Source organism: Lithobates pipiens, unplaced genomic scaffold (assembly GCF_037356315.1).
Source record: "Lithobates pipiens isolate NorthernLeopardFrog02 unplaced genomic scaffold, aLitPip1_a1.2 Scaffold_8, whole genome shotgun sequence".
Taxonomy (NCBI): Eukaryota; Metazoa; Chordata; class Amphibia; order Anura; family Ranidae; genus Lithobates; species Lithobates pipiens.
In genome coordinates this window covers 17,537,033-17,556,036 of record NW_027507903.1, presented here as the reverse complement: position 1 = coordinate 17,556,036, position 19,004 = coordinate 17,537,033, and the positions used below count along the sequence as shown (strand labels likewise).

General features: G+C 41.5%; 1 protein-coding gene across 7 annotated transcripts in view; it reads left to right on the top strand.

The window, feature by feature from the left end:
• Window positions 1–4,042: 4,042 nt before the first annotated feature.
• The window catches only part of LOC143963026 (myocyte-specific enhancer factor 2A homolog), a 282,759-nt gene continuing 267,797 nt past the window's right edge, over window positions 4,043–19,004 (top strand). For 3 of the 7 annotated variants that reach the window (XM_077472574.1, XM_077472575.1, XM_077472573.1), the window contains exon 1: window positions 4,044–4,458. The gene's annotated coding sequence lies outside the window, so the exon portion shown is untranslated. Of the gene's footprint in view, window positions 4,459–6,904; window positions 7,067–19,004 lie in introns of those variants that run through there. The other 4 variants (XM_077472576.1, XM_077472577.1, XM_077472570.1 and 1 more) reach the window with 3 other exon arrangements.

Below are 19,004 nucleotides of genomic sequence, written 5' to 3'. Positions count from 1 at the left end.
GGGGTCGATGAAGGGATTAACTGTGTGTTCCCATAGTGTGTTCTAACTGTGTGGGGATGAGAGTGACTAGGAGAGGAGACCTTTAGTTTTTCCTACTTAGTAGGAACAAACGATATGCTTCCTCTTCCCTGACAGCACAGGGATTTGTGTGGTTACGCACACAAATCTGGCTGGCGCTCCTGCATGCAGTCGCGCATGGCCGGCGGCGATCATGCCTGCCGGCCACGCGCATCAGGTCCCCCGCCGTGCAGCAGGCGCGCCCTCTGGTGGCCGAAAAAGCAGAAGGACAGACCTGTACATGGTTTAGCCCAGGGGAGCCATTCTGACGCAGTATATCTAAAAAAAAATTAAAAAATAAATACATTTACAGCCATGTACTTATAATTCACCCCACAATATTTTTGTGGCTCCCCAAACTCACATACACGCACGTACGAATGCAAGTGCAAATAAGTGTAAATAGTGATACGCATTTTACATATTGCGGCACACACTGGAGCGAGAGAAATGATTCTAGCAGTTATTCATGGTAAACTCTAAACTTGATGACCTGTAGGGGCTTTTAAAGCATTGCCTATTGATAATATAAAGTACCAATGTTTGTTGCCATTTCACAGGCGCACACAATTTTAACCGCTTCCCGACCACCTGCTGCGGTTATACTGCAAGTTAGCTGGATAGCCCGAATCGCCATAGCAGTGCATCAGTCCGTGCATGTGATATATCGGGCGTGTGGATATGTGTTATAGCAGAAAGGAAAAAAAAATGTTTTTTTTCAAAATTGTCACTTTTTTTGTTTATAGTGCAAAAAACAAAACAAACAAAAAACCGCAGAGGTGATAAAATATCACCAAAAGAAAGCTCTATTTGTGGGGGAAAAAAAGATGTCAATTTTGTTTGGGTACAGCGCCGCACGACCGCGCAATTGTCAGTTAAAGCGACGCAGTGCCGTATCGCAAAAAAGGGCCTGGTCAGGAAGTGAGTAAATCCTAACGGGGCAGAAGTGGTTAAAGCTGAACATGTTGGGTATCTATTTACTGAACGCAACCTCATCTATAATGTTTTACCAAACCATTGGGTCATTTGTTTCATTTATTTGCCCTAAAATTTACTTTGTGTCACATAAATAAAACATGGAACTACCACTATTTTATTCTCCAGAGCGTCTGCTTTCAGGAAACATATACTGTTTTTTTGGGGGGGGGGGGGGGGGGGGTTATGTAATCTTCAGGCCTAAAATTATTTTATTTTTAAACATGAAAGCAAAAAAAATAAAAAATTAAAAAAAATGCAAAAATTGCTGGCAGCGAAAGGGTAAAATACTTTGAAGCCCATATTTATTATTATTATTATACACGATTTATATAGCGCCAACAGTTTACGCAGCGCTTTACAATGTATAGGGGGGGACAACACAATTACAGTACAATACAAAAGGTACAGGAGGGCCCGGCTCGTAGAGCTTACATTCTAACGGGAGGGGGTGGTGGTACAAAGGGTAATAGCTGCAGAGAATGATTTGATGGGGGTGGCTCGGGGACAGTTGTTAGGTGGGTGTGGGATAGACATCCCTGAATAAATGAGTTTTCAGGGAACTCCTAAAGGCGGACAGGGTAGGAGCTGATTGGACAGACTAAGGTAGGGAGTTCCAGAGGATGGGAGAGACTCTGGAGAAGTCCTGAAGGCGAGCATGAGAGGAGGTAACAAGGGAGCTAGAGAGCAGGAGGTCCTGGGAGGAGTGGAGGGGTGATATCTGCAGATGAGGTTGGTGATGTAGATGGGGGCGATGTTGATGATATATATATATATTTAATTATCCCCCCCCCCCCTTCTCCCAAAAAATGATCTGAAAAAAAAGATTGATACATAATAAGATAACACGTGACTTCCTCAGGGTATCGTAACACCAAATATGAGAGGTGAAATTTCCTGATATATATATATATACCTTTCTGTTGATCCTGGAAGTGATAGGTACCGTTTCTATTGGATTTCCTAAGGCATTTAAGCTATACCTATGAGGGGAGAGCTGTGTGAGCACACTGGTGTGGTGTCAGCGGTTTTCACTTATTGGATAAATTCACAAGTTTATTGATACTTCTTCATCTTCACAACCTTGAACTACCTGGATTATTTTCTCCTATGGACTTTATTGCACATATTCAACTGAATTGAGTCACTGTTTGTTTTTATAAACATTTATTGCAAGTTATCTCACGTTATTGTAATAATTTAATCATTTTTGATTGATTTTATTTGTGATGGATTGTTAGGTTATGCGCAAGATCACTGTAACTTTAATTGATATTTATTGGTGTAGTTGTGAACCCTGTTAGGTTTTGCTGCATTTCCACTTTAGTATTTTAATTTTATTTCACAAAGGGTCAGTTCACACCAGACGCAGTTCTGTTCAGTTCCGTGTGCTTTTTTTCTGTACTATAAATGCATGCACAGTGTTTTCCATGTATTCCAATGACTCTAGTTCACACCATGCAGTCAGTTTCCGGTCAGTTGCTGGTGCAGAAACTGACCGGAAATGATTGTATTGGTGCAGAAAAAACAGAACTACACAGAACTGCATCTGGTGTGAACTGGCTCTAATAGTAGCGCAGATGACCACTACAAATAATAGCAATATAACATATAATAATAATCATATCGATAACAATAATAATGATGAAAATAATAATAATAAAAATCTGAGGATGATAATAACAATAATATACAGTAATATAATAATATGAATATTAGTTAACATATAATATAAAATAATAATGAGAAAAATAATAATATGTTAACTAATATTCATATTATTATTAGGATATCTTATATTATTATATATTACTGTATATTATTGTTGTAAGATAAAATAATAATATGAATATTAGTTAACACATATAATATAAAATAATAATGATGAAAATAATAATATGTTAACTAATATTCATATTATTATTTTATCTTACAACAATAATATACAGTAATATATAATATGAATATGAATATTAGTTAACATATAATATAAAATAATGATGAAAATAAGAATGTTAACTAATATTCATATTATTATTATTATTATTATTATTAATAATATATCTTATATTATATATTACTGTATATTATTGTTGTATTTAATTGTATATGTCGTTATCATCCTCAGATTTTTATTATTATATGTTATATTATTATTTTCTTCATTATTATTGTTGTAACATATAATAATCATATTGATATAATATAAAATAATAATCATGAAAATAATAAAATAATAATATCAATATGATTATTATATGTTACAAAAATAATAATGTTGAAAATAATAATATAATATATAATCATAAAAATCTGAGGATGATAATAATGACATATACAATTACATACAATATACAGTAATATATAATCATAATAATATAAAATATAATAATAATAATATAAATATGAATATGAATATTAGTTAACATATAATAATATAATATGAAAGAATAATGATGAAAATAATAATATCAATATGATTATTATATGTTATAACAATAATAATGATGAAAATAATAATAATAATATAACATATAATAATAAAAATCTGTGGATGATAATAACAATATAACATACAATTAAATACAACAATAGTATACAGTAATATATAATTATATAAGATAAAATAATATTAATAATACGAATATTAGTTAACATATAATAATATAAAATAATAATGATAACAGTTAACATTTAAGAATATATAATTATATAATATAAAATAATAATAATGATCATCCCCATAATTTATTATAATAATAGTGTGGCAATGAGTGTGATTGCAGTAGAAGGCTCCTGAGTCCGGAGCAGGGATTCGATCCTGCGCCTCCCGAGCACAGCTGACCGGTTACACCCAGCGGATCACGCACACCTTACCAAACAGCTGATAAAAACATTGGACATGGGCGGGCCCTGCTAACCCCGCCCCCTACGCCTTTCTCATTGGCCGAAGAGCACGTCATTCACGCCCTCCTTCCTTCCCTTCCCTTGGTCTCCTGTCACTCTCACAGCCAATCGCCCAGGGCTGTGGGGTGGATGACGTCACCGGTTGCTAAGAGGAATCCAACGTGCGAACTGTCAAGCTTTAGCGGCCCCGTTCCTGCGATCGCGTCCCCGTTTATGAACAGTGAGAAAGCGGAGCGCGGGTCCCCCCTATCTCAGCCACCGGGCCACCGCGACCCCCCCCCCCCCCTACGGCGGGGCTGTGCGCTCCGTTCCTGCGGGATCTTCGCTCGGGAAAGCTGAAGCTGACGTCATCAACCGGGCCTTTGGCGCGGAGTGATCCGCCCTCCTCAGTCCCCCCTCCCTTCCTCAGAGTTCCAGGAGGTGAAGCGGCTGAGGCGGAGGGTCACGTCCAAGGAAGAGCAGGAAGGGTCCGCTGAGGGGAGAAGAGAAGGAGTCCGGCGGCGGCGGAGGAGCCCTGAGGTGAGGGGGAGGGGAGGTATACATTGTATACACTCAGCTCTATACTGGGGGGGAGGGGCTCTCCATGTGCTGCCATTGTTTTTATTCCTCCCCATTCCCAGAAGAGATACAATGTGTTCTCTATGGGTCCAACTTCTGTCCTACAGAGGCAGGGGGGGCAACTGTCATTTCCTGACTTCTGGGGGGGGACCTGTCATGTGTCAGCCAGCAGTGTCCCTCACATACATGTCCCGAGGGATCCCCCCCCCCATACATGTCTTGAGGGTCCCCACATACAATGTCCCGAGTGCCACCGTTTGCATGACCTAAAATTCCCAAGTGCCCCAAATTTTCATGTGCCAAGTTCCACCTGTCCAGATGTTCTGAAGATCCAGAGGAAATGCCCCTGCCCGCGTGTCCTAAGGGCCCCCGATCTATATGTTCTGAGAATCCTGAGTGCCTAATCCACATGACCCAAAGATCCCCCCCCCCAAATGTCCCGAGTGCCCCCCATAGACTTGGTCTGAGGGACCCATTTACTTGTTCCAAGTGCTCATGTCCTGATTGTCCCCATATACATTTCTTTCTCATTCTGCACATTTCCCATGCCCCATCTACAGGTCCTGAGTGCCCCATATATATGTTCCAAGTGCCCCACCCACAATTACTGGGTATACCAAGTGCCCTCCCCGTCCTCATGTCCTGAGGTTACTGAAGACCTCCCTATATATGATCTGAGGACCATAGTCTTCACATTTCATGTTCCCCATCGCCAAGTCCCGGGTGTCCCAGGTTCTCCTCCCCATCGCCAAGTCCCGGGTGTCCCAAGTTCTCCTCCCCATCGCCAAGTCCCGGGTGTCCCAAGTTCTCCTCCCCATCGCCAAGTCCCGGGTGTCCCAAGTTCTCCTCCCCATCGCCAAGTCCCGGGTGTCCCAAGTTCTCCTCCCCATCGCCAAGTCCCGGGTGTCCCAAGTTCTCCTCCCCATCGCCAAGTCCCGGGTGTCCCAAGTTCTCCTCCCCATCGCCAAGTCCCGGGTGTCCCAAGTTCTCCTCCCCATCGCCAAGTCCCGGGTGTCCCAAGTTCTCCTCCCCATCGCCAAGTCCCGGGTGTCCCAAGTTCTCCTCCCCATCGCCAAGTCCCGGGTGTCCCAAGTTCTCCTCCCCATCGCCAAGTCCCGGGTGTCCCAAGTTCTCCTCCCCATCGCCAAGTCCCGGGTGTCCCAAGTTCTCCTCCCCATCGCCAAGTCCCGGGTGTCCCAAGTTCTCCTGCCCATCGCCAAGTCCCGGGTGTCCCAAGTTCTCCTGCCCATCGCCAAGTCCCGGGTGTCCCAAGTTCTCCTGCCCATCGCCAAGTCCCGGGTGTCCCAAGTTCTCCTGCCCATCGCCAAGTCCCGGGTGTCCCAAGTTCTCCTGCCCATCGCCAAGTCCCGGGTGTCCCAAGTTCTCCTGCCCATCGCCAAGTCCCGGGTGTCCCAAGTTCTCCTGCCCATCGCCAAGTCCCGGGTGTCCCAAGTTCTCCTGCCCATCGCCAAGTCCCGGGTGTCCCAAGTTCTCCTGCCCATCGCCAAGTCCCGGGTGTCCCAAGTTCTCCTGCCCATCGCCAAGTCCCGGGTGTCCCAAGTTCTCCCGCCCATCGCCAAGTCCCGGGTGTCCCAAGTTCTCCCGCCCATCGCCAAGTCCCGGGTGTCCCAAGTTCTCCCGCCCATCGCCAAGTCCCGGGTGTCCCAAGTTCTCCCGCCCATCGCCAAGTCCCGGGTGTCCCAAGTTCTCCTGCCCATCGCCAAGTCCCGGGTGTCCCAAGTTCTCCTGCCCATCGCCAAGTCCCGGGTGTCCCAAGTTCTCCTGCCCATCGCCAAGTCCCGGGTGACCCAAGTTCTCCTGCCCATCGCCAAGTCCCGGGTGTCCCGACTTCCCTCATATACATGAACCTAGTGCCCCCACCTGCATATACTGAGTACCCCAATTGAAAGGTGCTGGGTGTCCCTGTCCACACATTACACTTGACACCAATGTCATGACTGACGGCTCTAGGACTCCTACTAGAAGGGATGTCGTTTCACCTGAAAATGTCACCTTTATTGGTAAAGCTGTCCCCAGTCCTGATCACCAGGGACTCCTCCAGGTTTTGCATTGAAGTGTCCTTTTCATTGAGTCACCGTCACATGTGACCCCCAGGACCGTTGTCCAGTTGTTATGGTCCATCCCTACTATCTGGTCCTGGATCTACACCTGGTCACATGTTTGTGTCATTGCAAAAAAATGGCCAGAGTTTGATACATAGAACTTTATCACACAGACTGTAATCCGGGGAAAGTTGAATCTCCTGGAATATATTCATCTCGGTGTAAATGGAAAGAAAAGTGTTTTCTCATCGGTGTGTGTTGTGGGACTGTCATGTGCAGTGGGACTGTCATGTGCAGTGGTCCTCGGGGACAGGCTTTTGAGTAAGAAGACGAGGTGTGCTGCTTCTGGAATGGTTGTATAGTGTAGGCAGATATCTTATCGGGATTCATCTCCTGGAATGTTTGTGCCTCCTTCAAGCATCTAATCTCCCCGTACAGCTGCCTCCCTCTCCTCTCCCCGTCCTCCGGATGGTATTGTAGGGCTTTCAGATCAACAGAGATGTACAGTATGTATAAGATGTATTGATATTTTCTGAGCATTATTAGACCGGCTCTTCTCATAACGCTACATCTACTAATGTGTGACGTCTATTAAGGAACTGATGTGTGATTGTGTAGATATCTGCATGCTTGATCTCCATCATGGAGTGCATGGAGCACTGAACATAATATGACGTTTTATTTATTCATATGAAGTGCTTTGTTTTGGCGGGTGATGACGGTTTTTGTTTGTTTTTCCCCCAAAGAGCTCTTGCTGGCTTGTATTTTATAAAATATTTTTCATTATTATTATTTTTTTTTTTTGTTATTGATCCATGGCTTCATGACAGGTGTTAGGGCTTTGATTTATATTTAGAATCTTTTTTTCTTTTTTTTTTTCTTCTGTTTGTAAGTTGTTGGTTTTTTTTTTTCCATTCTTCTTATAAATCAATATTGACTATATTTTTTATTTTAAAATCTATATTGATTGACTAGTTAAGGTTTTTTTTTTATTTTTTTATTTTTTTTTCTGTGCTTTAGTTTTTGTGGATTTTGTTTTTCGTCCTTCTTTTTTTTTTTTTTTGTCTTTCTTTTTGTTTATTATTTTTTAAAATTAAGCCATTACTTTCATGAGTAGTTTTCTGTGTTTGTTTAGGATTTCCAGGTTTGCTTCTGAGCTTTTTTTCATATTTATTATTATTATTATTATTATTATTATTGCAACTCGGACCATGACTTTTATCACTAGTTAGTGCTTTAATTTTAGGTTTCTCAGGGTTGTGTGTGTTGTGTGGGTTTTTTTTCTTCTTCTTTTTTTTTTTTTTTTTTATAGCTATGGCTTACAGTTCTTTCTTGGGTTTTATTTTTCTTTTTCTTTCTTTTTTTTTTCTTCTTCTTTTGTTCATATTATTGTTAAAAATCAGGCCATGACTTCATGACAAATTTTTAGTTTGAATCTACTTTTCAGTGCTTTTAATTAAGATTTCTCCTGGGTGTTTTTTGTTTACCTGTAAAATTTCTCTGGGTGTTTTTTACCTGTACAACTATTGCTTGGGTGTTTTGGGTTTCTTCTTAATTTTTTGTTTTTGTACTGTGTGTGTGCGTGTGTGTGTGTTCTCCTTCTTTTTTTATTTTTTATTTATTTATTTTTATTCTCTTTAAAAATCAAGTGTTCTGACTAGTTTCAGTTTTAAGATTTCTTGCTGGGGTTTGTGTGTGTTATTATAATTATAATATTATTAATAATATTATTTTTTATTATAAGTAGTAAATATATATATATATATATATATATATATTCATTTTTATTACTTTTATCTTTTTTTTTTTTTTTTTTTTTTTTTTTTTTGTTCATTCTCTTTAAAAATCAAGTGTTCAGACTAGTTTCAGTTTTTACAATTTTTAGACTTCTTGCTGGGGTTTGTGTGTGTCTTGTTATTATTTATAATATTTTTATTATTAGTAATAATAATAAAAAAAAAACAAGTGTGTGTGTGTATATGTATGTATGTATGTATGTATGTATGTATGTATATATATATATATATATATATATATATATATATATATATATATATATATATATATATATATATACTTGTTTTTTTTTTGTTTTGTTTTTTATGCTTCTGAGTTTATTTTTTCTTTTAATATTTTCTCTTTATTTATTTTTTTCTTTTTAAAAATCAAATGTTCTGACTAGTTTCAGTTTTTCCTATTTAGATTTCTTGCTGGGGTTTGTGTCTGTGTTAATAATAATAATAATACGATTTTAATGCTTCTGAGTTTTTATTTTTTTTTTTTTTTTTTTTTTCTCTTGATTTTTATTTATTTTATTTTTTCCCCCCTCCATATTATTGTTAAAAGAATCAGTCCACAGCTGCATGGCTCATGAGTTCCTCAATTTTAGATTTTCTCCAGCCATTGAGTACAGTGTTGTGTGAATGGAAGGGTTAATAATAACCTAGCACTTGGTATAGCAGCACTTGTCTGATTCCCTCGGTGTGCTCACAGTCTCATTAATAATGTGACCGCCAAACAAACCGTTTAATTGGGTGACGGCGCTCCCAGAGCGACCGTCGTATAGTCACCTAGAGGTGTATCCAGATGTTCTGCTCTTGCGAGCTTCTATAGTCTTGTCTGTGGGGACAATGGTGGGTAAACACATTGTGAAAAACACATCTAATAGCCAGGTTTAGATTGGGGGAACATTCCATTTCAGTCACTTTTGCCACGTTTCGGCTGTGGGACTAAAGCGCGGACTCTGATTTTCTCCGTGATGGGCCCATGCTCAAACGTCTCTGTTCAGGATGTGCATATGGTTTGGAGAGAATAATTATCGAACTTTGGGAATTATCTATCTGGCGTTCTGCATGACTTGCTTTGAAAATAGGACCTGCGCTTTCTCAAAGTCGTAATAAATAAAGACATATATTTGGCAAAGAAAATAAAATGTTAGAAATCACAATATAAAATGATATCGATTTGAAGGAAATGTGTGAGCCGGTCTCTTTAGTAACTTCATCACTTGTTTTTGGATCAAACCAGAGAAGCTGTTTTGGACAATGTTCGTTTTTTTTTTTTTAACTTTTTTTTTATTTTTTTTCAATGTGTATCTTGCTTAAAGGGTAGCTTTCATAAAGCAAAAAAAATAAAAATAATAATTATATATATATATATATATATATATATATATATATATATAACACAACCACTTTAATGGTATCCCAGTCTTAGTCCGTAGGGTTCAATATTGTTGGCCCACCCTTTGCAGCTTCAACTCTTCTGGGAAGGCCGTCCACAATGTTTAGGAGTGTGTCTATGGGAATGTTTGACCATTCTTCCAGAAGCACATTTGTGAGGTCAGGCAATGATGTTGTATGAGAAGGCCTGGCTCACAGTCTCCACTATAATTCATCTCAAAGGTGTGCTAATCGGGTTGAGGTCAGAACTCTGTGCATGCCAGTAAAGTTCCTCCACCCCAAACTCGCTCATCCATGTCTTTATGGACCTTGCTTTGTGCAATGGTCCAAATCATTTGGTGGAGGGGGGATTATGGTGAGGGGTTGTTTTTCAGGGGTTGGGCTTGGGGCCCCTCTGCTCCAGTGAAGGGAAGCATACCAAGGCATTTTGGACAATTTTATGCTCCCAACTTTGTGGGAACAGTTTGGGGATGGCCCCTTCCTGTTCCAACATGACTGCACACCAGTGCACAAAGCAAGGTCCATAAAGATGTGGATGAGCGCGCTTGGGGTGGAGGAACTTGACTGGCCTGCACAGAGTCCAGGCCTCAATCCTATAGAACACCTTTGGGATGAATTGGAGTGTAGACTGCGAGCCAGGCCTTCTCGTCCAACGTCAGTGCCTGACCTCACAAATGTGCTTCTGGAAGAATGGTCAAACATTCCCATAGACACACTCCTAAACCTTGTGGACAGCCTTCCCAGAAGAGTTGAAGCTGTTATAGCTACAAGTGGTGGGCCAACTCAATATTGAACCCTATGGGTTAAGACTGAGAAGCCATTAAAGTTCATGTGTGTGTGTGTGTAAAGGCACGTGTCCCAATACTTTTGGTGCGTGTATATGTCTATCTATCTATCTATCTATCTATCTATCTATCTCTCAGCTTCAAGGGAAGGGCAGCCTTTCTCTAACCTTTTACCCTAGAAGAAACTTTGAAATAATTTCCAGGTCTTAGGGCAACCCTGCTAAAACCATTTTATCAAGGGTCAGAAGGAAACGCGACCCTTAACCATTGGCAGTCAGTAAGAAGAATGTCCCCTTTACAATGGTGGTCAGAATACCACCTTTACAAATGGCTAAATGAATATTGGAGTCATGCCACCAACCCTGCCATGTGATAACGCCCCCGGCACCATTAAATGCGAGGTCATTTGGCCACCACTCATGGAACCCTTAGCAACCTCCTGGAGGAACCGTGGTTGGGAATGGCCTGTCTAGGGTTCTTTGTCACCTGTTGGGGGATTTTATGATGAGGACTGTATTGTGTGCCCTTGCATAGATCTGTGTAGGACACCCAGTGCTAGGGAGAGTATCGGCAGTACCAGATTACCTCCATCTGTAATGTCTACGCAACTGAAACCCATGTGAATCCTTCTGTAACCCTTTCCAGTCTTATGGAGAATATGTGTGTGTGTGTGTGTGTGTGTGTATGTGTGTGTGTATAGCTGATCCCAGTTACTCCCTATTTAGTATTGTTATCGTCCATCCTTTTGTAGTTCCTGTAGGTTCACATACTTTTGCTGATATCTGTGTGTTTTGCCATTGGTTGGTTCTATCTTTTTGTAGTACGGCTTTCCTAGAACGTTCCTCTATAGAGGAGTTAACTGTAAGGGAATGTAGGAAATGTAAATATATGTTCATGATGGATCCCCTCTAATGTAATGCTGGTTTGTTGGATGACTGCCACACATAGTATATCTGTACTTTTCTGCACATCTTGGAAAGCACAGCCAAAATAGGCCCGATTCCTTCTGTCACCTTGATGCCTGGAGCAATCCTTTTATTATGCCTTTGGGTGTATTCGTTAACCCTTTTGCTGCTCATTCGGTAAAAGAATGCAAATTAAGCTTACGTTATGTAGGTGATGGCGGGATTGTTGCTTATTTTAAGGAGAGAGTATTGACTTTTCTTCTCTTTTTAATATATATATTTTTTAATTATACACCCACTCATAGATAGAAGATCCGTAAATATCCATAAGAAATATAATTATTATTATTTTTTATTTTTTTCAAAGCCTCTTTTCTTTGTAGGATTTATGTACAGAGGGGGTCACCATATTTGCTCAATACATAAACAGGCTCTGCTTCCTGTTTATCAGTGGTTGTGGTGTTGCTGGCCTTTGTGTCATGTTTTGTGTTGGCTGACTCATGTAAAAACAGTGTTTTCTGGTTTGTCTGTGCGGCCAATACCAACAGATGATGATAATAGTAATAACTACTATATGCCGACCGCCACCTGTAGCTTTATTGCTACAGGGCGATTCTGCTGCGCAGGATTGTGTAAATCTATGTATTTGCATATACAATCTATATTTGCATTTCTGTGTAGGGGGGGGGGTGTGCGCAAGCTGTGCTGTCATTTGCTACATCGCAGGCTGATCGGTGGGTCCCGGCCAATGATTTATGGCTGCCACCCACTGAGCGAATGACAGGAGAGTGTTCTGTGTTGGTAAACAACACAGGGCTCTCCACAGACAGCAGCATGTGGTGTATTTTTTTATTTTTTTATTTTATTTTTTTCTCCCCGTAAACCAGGGAATAAAAACTGGCACATTGCTTAGTAAAAACACAAAATTGCTTAGTAAAAGCACACAGTAAACATTGTTAGGCATGCATTTATCCCTTGATCCCCCTAGATGTGAACCCCTTCCCAGCCAGTGATGGTGTGTATAGTATTATCACTGTATTGGTGTCAGTGGCAGTCAGTTCCCAACAGCGTCAGTTAAAGTGGTAGTAAACCCGCTGAAATTTTATTTTTATTTATTTTTTCATACCTGCAAGGGAAAAGGCATAATGAGCTAGTATGCACCGATATTATCACTCCTGCGCATTTGCGCGGGAGATTTCATTTCCAGCAGGGTCTGGCATCTGCCGGGATTCCAGCCGAGAAACCCCTGTGCGCATGCGCAGCTGCAATCAGCGGCTCATTGCCAGGGGAATATCTCCTAAAACCATACCGGTTTAGGAGATATTTTTTTATTTATTTTTTTTACTTACCGGTAAGCCTTATTATAGGCTTACCTGTAAGTAAAAGTGAAAAAATATACTATACAACTGCTTTAAGTGTCAGATTGCTCGCTGCAGTATCACAGTCCCATTATGAGACGCTGATCGCTACCATTACTAGTATAAAGTAAATTACAAATTCCAGTATATATAGCATAATTGTGAACTTTTTTTTATTTTTTTATACCAAAGACAATGTAGCATAATATATTTTGACTGAAAGTTATGAAGAAATTAATTTTTTTATTTTTTTCAATAATTCCATTGGATGTATTTTATAGCAGAAAAATTATTGTGTATGTTTTTTTTTTTTTTTGTTTTTTTTTTTTTTTCTATTATTATTTATTTATTTTTTTCACTTCAAAAAGTCAATCTTTTTTTCGTTTTTATATAATAAAACCCAGTGGGGATCAAATACCAAAGCTCTATTTGTGGGCAAAAAAAGGTACAAAATTAATTTGGGTACAGCATTGCACGACCACGCAATTGCCAGTTAAAGTAACGCAGTCAGGTCATGAAGAGGAGGAGGGGGGGGGGGGGGGAGGGTGTAAGACCTTTATGAAGCTACACTGGTTAATTAGTTATTTAAGTGACAGTTGACAGACACTAGTGTGGTGCGAGAACCCTGCGAATCCACTGCAGGTTTCCGTATCGCACCTGAATGGCACAGTGGTTCACGAGATTGGTCAGCAGATTGCAGTGCGAACTGTGAACTGGTGCAGCAATCGGATCACATAAGTGTGAACACCCATGCAATCCGATTCCAGTGCGGACCACAAAAAAGGGTCCCGCACCATTGTTGTGTGAATGTGATGCGATTTCAGCCATAAATCGCATCGCACAGACTTCGCTTGTGATCTGAACAGCAGTGCGGTGCGAATCACATGTGATGTCTAGAGACAACGGCTGGAGCTGTTGGGCTTCTGCACATTGCTGGATGGTTTTTGGGCTCAGGTAAGAAAAAGGAGGAAGCTGCAGCAAAGATTTTGCACCTTGATGCATTAAAGAGGAGGTCCAGGCACCCCGCCCCCCCAAAGAAAAATTAAAAGTCATCAGCTACAAATACTGCAGCTGCTAACTTTTAATATAAGGACACTCACCTGTCCAGAGAGCCCGCAATGTTGGCACCCCAGCTGTGAGGTTGCAGCCGCCGCCATTCCTTGTAAGGGAACCTGGCAGTGAAGCCCTGTGCATGCGTGAAGTGCGCTGTGCTTTCTAATTGGTCCGGCAGTGGAGGAAGGAGGAGGGGGCAGTGAATGGAGCGGTAACTGTCAAAAACAGGTACCCGTCCCCCCCCCCCCCCCGAAAGGTGCCAAATGTGGCATCGGAGGCGGGGAGGAGACAGGTAAGCAGCAGTTCTACGTTTGAGTGGAACTCTGCTTTTAAGGTGAAAAACCTTGAGGGTCAGTATACACCACATGCAATCTAGTGTGTGGTGTGTTTTTTTTTTTTTTTTCTTCTCTTCCCCCCCCCTGCATTTTTCCTGCACTGAACTGTACTGGAACGCTGTAAAATGCATAAGCACGCACACAAATGCACTGGAACACAAATGTCCTTATTTAAGGTTGAAAAAAGAGGGGAAAAGATGCACTGGACTGCATCAAAAAACGCATGCAGAAAAGCATTTGGAACGCAACCGGACTGTGTTTCTATGCTGTGAACTGGCCCTGAAACTTTGCAATTAGGCCCATTTCACATTACAGCGACTTCAAAGTCATGTGTTTTTTTTTTCCCCTGCGATTTTACAGTGATTTTTTCAGGGAATACCTGTGTAAACTTGAGGTGTATGGACCTCAAGTCACATCAAAGTTACATCAAAGTAATACAGAGACTACTTTTTGAAGACGCACAGATATGAATGGTACTCATTGGAAATCATGGGGTACTACCTGTCATGCAACTTTGCAGTCCCAAGTCGCAGGACACGTCGCACAAGTGTGACAAGAGCCTTACTTGAACTCCATAAAACAAAAGTCCTCCCTTGCAGTGAAGACTCTGCCAGGACCTGTCTATCAGCTTGGAGGAGCCTATGACAACGGGGGATCGGGGTAAATAAAAGCCACCCCCCCCCCCCCCCAGACATAAACAAGCATCTAACCCTTGCTATTAGTTTTTTTTGGAGCTCCGCTTTATGGCCCGTACAAACGATCCTTATATCGTACGACCGTTTTCGGTTAATAGTCGCAAATGGAACTTGAATAGCTAAAAGTCGCGAAAATTCTCGTACGATAGAAAAAAAAATCGGAAGTGATGTCACGTGGTGTAATGTATTTGTATTGAATTTTCGGACGACAACTATACTGACTAACTGAAAATCGTATGAGGAAAATTTTCTAGAATGCCCGATCGGATAAGAATGAATTGGCTGTTGAAAGTAGTGTACACACAATCCGAAAATCGTACGTTCCTTCCTCGGACGACCGATTCTTTGTACGATATTCGGATCGCATGTACGGGCCATTAGTGTAAATTGCATTCACTAAAAACATTAGTTGTCTGAAAATAGATTCTACTTTCCCTTTAAGAATTTGCACTTGATTATTGTCGGAGAACACTTCCTGCTGATGTCTCGGCATCCCATCAATTCCCAGGGAAGTCGGCTGAGATTATTTCATTTCTTCGCTGACAGTTTGCTACTCCCACTTGTGTTATTAAGTTAAAATGTATAAATAAGAGCTTTCCAGCTGCTAATGTCTATAGACTATTTACAGCAATAGTTATTGTTCATGTCACTTATTTTTATTATTTACCTTTTTTATATGGTTTATAACTCTTCCTCTATAAAGTGCTGAAGGGTTTATTTTATTTTTATTTTTTATTATCCTAGACTAGACCAGTGATGGCGAGCCTTGGCACTCCAGATGTTTTGGAACTACATTTCCCATGATCATGCACTCTGCAATGTAGTTGGACATCATGGGAAATGTAGTTCCAAAACTGGAGTGCCAAGGTTCGCCATCACTGTCCTATAACCACTTGCCGACCGCGGTATAGCCAAATGATCACCACAGCGCGGCCGGCTAGTTCTGGGACGCCATCATATGATGGCGGCGCGCTCTGTGATGTCCTCCGGACACAGCTGATCACAGATTGAGGTAAAGAGTCAACCAGCAGTTCTTTACCATGTGATCAGCTTGTGTCCAATCACAGCTGATCAAGGATGTAAATCGAAGGCAGTTAACGGCATTCCTTTCGTCATGCTGACAGCGTGAGGAGAGGAGAAGAGAGCTGATAACCGGCTTCTATAAAAGGGACATGCGCTGCCAATCTGTGCCCACCAGTGCCTCCTCATCAGTGTTACATCTAGTTCAAACAAAAAGAGGGGGGGGGGGGGAATCTTATCACATATACACAATCCTATACCCACAGTTGATCCAGAGGAAGGCAAAAAAAAAAAAAAAAAAAACGGCAAAGTATGATCCAATTTGCTCCAGCAGGAAAAAACAAATCATTCCTGATCCCCCCCCCCCTTTCCTTTCACCAGTTTTGTAAACCTTTTATAACAAACTATGAAAAAGTTAGTTTTTTTCTCAATTTTCAGTCTTTTATTCGTTTAATTTGCAAAAAATAAAAAACCCAGTGGTGATTAAATACACAAATAGGGGCTTTCTTTTGGTGGTTAAAACAAAAAAAAATAAACATAAACTTTTAGTTTTGTGTACAGTGTTGTATGACCGCCCAATTGTCATTCAGAGTGTAACAGCGCTGAAAGCTGAAATTGGTCTGGGCAGAAAGGGGGTGAAGGTGCCCGGTATTGAAGTGGTTAATGGGGTTCTAAAGCCTAAACATTGCGTGCCTTGCATTAAGGTAAAATGTGCTGAGGTATCAGTATACCCCCCCCCCCCCCCCTTTTTTTTATTTACCTGAGCCCTCATTTGATCCAGCGACATGCACATCTGCAGCTCTCCTCTCACTTCTGTGGCTCATTGGCTTTGCTGGGGCGCCGGGTGCTGTTGGCTCCCAGTGCTGTCAATGAAAGGTAGGGCCAAGTCCTGCAGTCTGCGTCAATGGACGGAGCAGAGGGGCTCAGGAATAAAACACAGGAATGCCCCCATGGTAAGCGGCTTCCCACGGGGGCACTGGACAGAGAAGAGAGGCCAGGAGCACCGGCGGGGTACCAGAGAAGAGATCTCTCTCTCTCTCTCCTCTCTCTCTCTCTCTCTCTCTCTCTCTCTCTCTCTCTCTCTCTCTCTCTCTCTCTCTCTCTCTCTCTCTCTCTCTCTCTCTCTCTCTCTCTCTCTCTCTCTCTCTCTCTCTCTCTCTCTCTCTCTCTCTCTCTCTCTCTCTCTCTCTCTCTCTCTCTCTCTCTCTCTCTCTCTCTCTCTCTCTCTCTCTCTCTCTCTCTCTCTCTCTCTCCTCCCCCCCCCCCCTTCTCACTAGACTCCTTGATAGCCATTGGCTCCCACTGCTGTCAATCAAATCCAGTGAGGATGGAACAGGTGACTGGACCAAGCCGGCACTATGTGTGTCTATAGATGCACACAGTGCAGCTTGGGATCAAGCCTGCACGATTACCCTCCAACACCACTGGTGTTTGCAGGGGAGCCAGTAGAGCCGGTGGTCTAGATCAGGGATCTCTTCAGTAGGAGGGCAACATCATATATTTTACAAATCTTTGCAGGCTGAAAAATAACAGTTTACTAAATGAAAAACAAATTGGCTTTAAATTAATGTATGTGTTTTTTGCTTATGGGTTGTGTATTTTTATTTTTTTTCAGCATGATATGATTTAGAACAGCAGAAAAAAATTAAAGTGGACCTCCACCCAAAAGGGAGCTCCTCTTTAACCACTTAAGGACCGCCGCATGCCAATGTACGCCATCACAATGGCATGTACAGTTACAAGCACGTACATGTACGTGCTTGCCTTCCAGCGGGTGAGGGGTCCGATCGGACCCCCTCCCGCTGGATGCGGCAGTCCGTTTCGCTGCAGGAGCGATCCGGGATGAGGGGATGGCCGTTGGTTTCTGGCGAATGAGAAGCTTCCTCCCACTGTGTATAGTAAACACAGGCAGGGAGGGAAGTGATGTCATTCTATGGGGGTGGGGCGGGGCGGTCTTTTTGACTGGACTACGAGGAGAAGTGAAAGTAAGTGTGCACCAACACTACACTAACATGTAGGCACACATCCCCCCCCATCACTTGGGACAAAAAAAATATTCAATGGGCTCAACATGCCCCTTAGCAATTTCCTTGGGGTGTCTACTTTCCAAAATGGGGAAATTTGGGGGTGGGGGGGTTTGTACTGCCCTGCCATTTTAGCACCTCGTAAATTAAAAGCTGTGTAAATTCCAGAAAATGTACTCTAGTTTGTAGACGCTATAACTTTTGCGCAAACCAATAAATATACGCTTATTGACATTTTTTTTTTTACTAAAGACATGTGGCTGAATACATTTTGCCCTAAATGTATGACTAAAATTGAGTTTATTCGATTTTTCTTCTAACAAAAAGTAGAAAATATCTTTTTTTTTTTTTTCTCAAAAATTTACGGTCTTTTTCCATTTATATCACAAAAAATAAAAATCGCAGAGGCAATCAAATACCATCAAAAGAAAGCTCTATTTGTGGGAAGAAAAGGATGCAAATTTCGTTTGGGTACAACATTGCATGACCGCGCAATTACCAGTTAAAGCAGTGCAGTGCAAAATTGTAAAAAGACCTCTGGTCCTTAGGCTGACAATTGGTCCGGGGCTGAAGTGGTTAAGTAAAACAAAGCACACAAGTTCCAGTTAAACTTGAGCCCATAAGAATATATATATATATATATAATTTAATTAATGTTTCATATGGTCTAATACATTGCTGGTAAAGTATGTGGGGACTCTAGTCTGGCTCGTGGTCTTGCTGCGTATGGTCATATATGAGGATGGGCACACATCACTCCAGGACTGGCTATAGAAAGAAGCAAGGGGCCACAGTGACAGGCCCAGCACAGCACAAATAAAGAGCTCACATTTATGCAACACAATTCATGGTCCTTAACTTCAGGCAAAACAAAAAATCAATCCTATATCTGTCCTGTCTATTTATAGCTCTATTAGGAAGTTCTCACCTCCAGTTATGTGTTCACTTTCCTGAATTCCAGTCTGCATTCCGTGCCGCAATAATGTCACAGTCAGTTTATTTTATGCAATGTAAACAGAACTTAATCTGTAATGATATAATCTGTATATTCCTACAATAGTAATGGGAATAAGTCAATGAGGCTGAT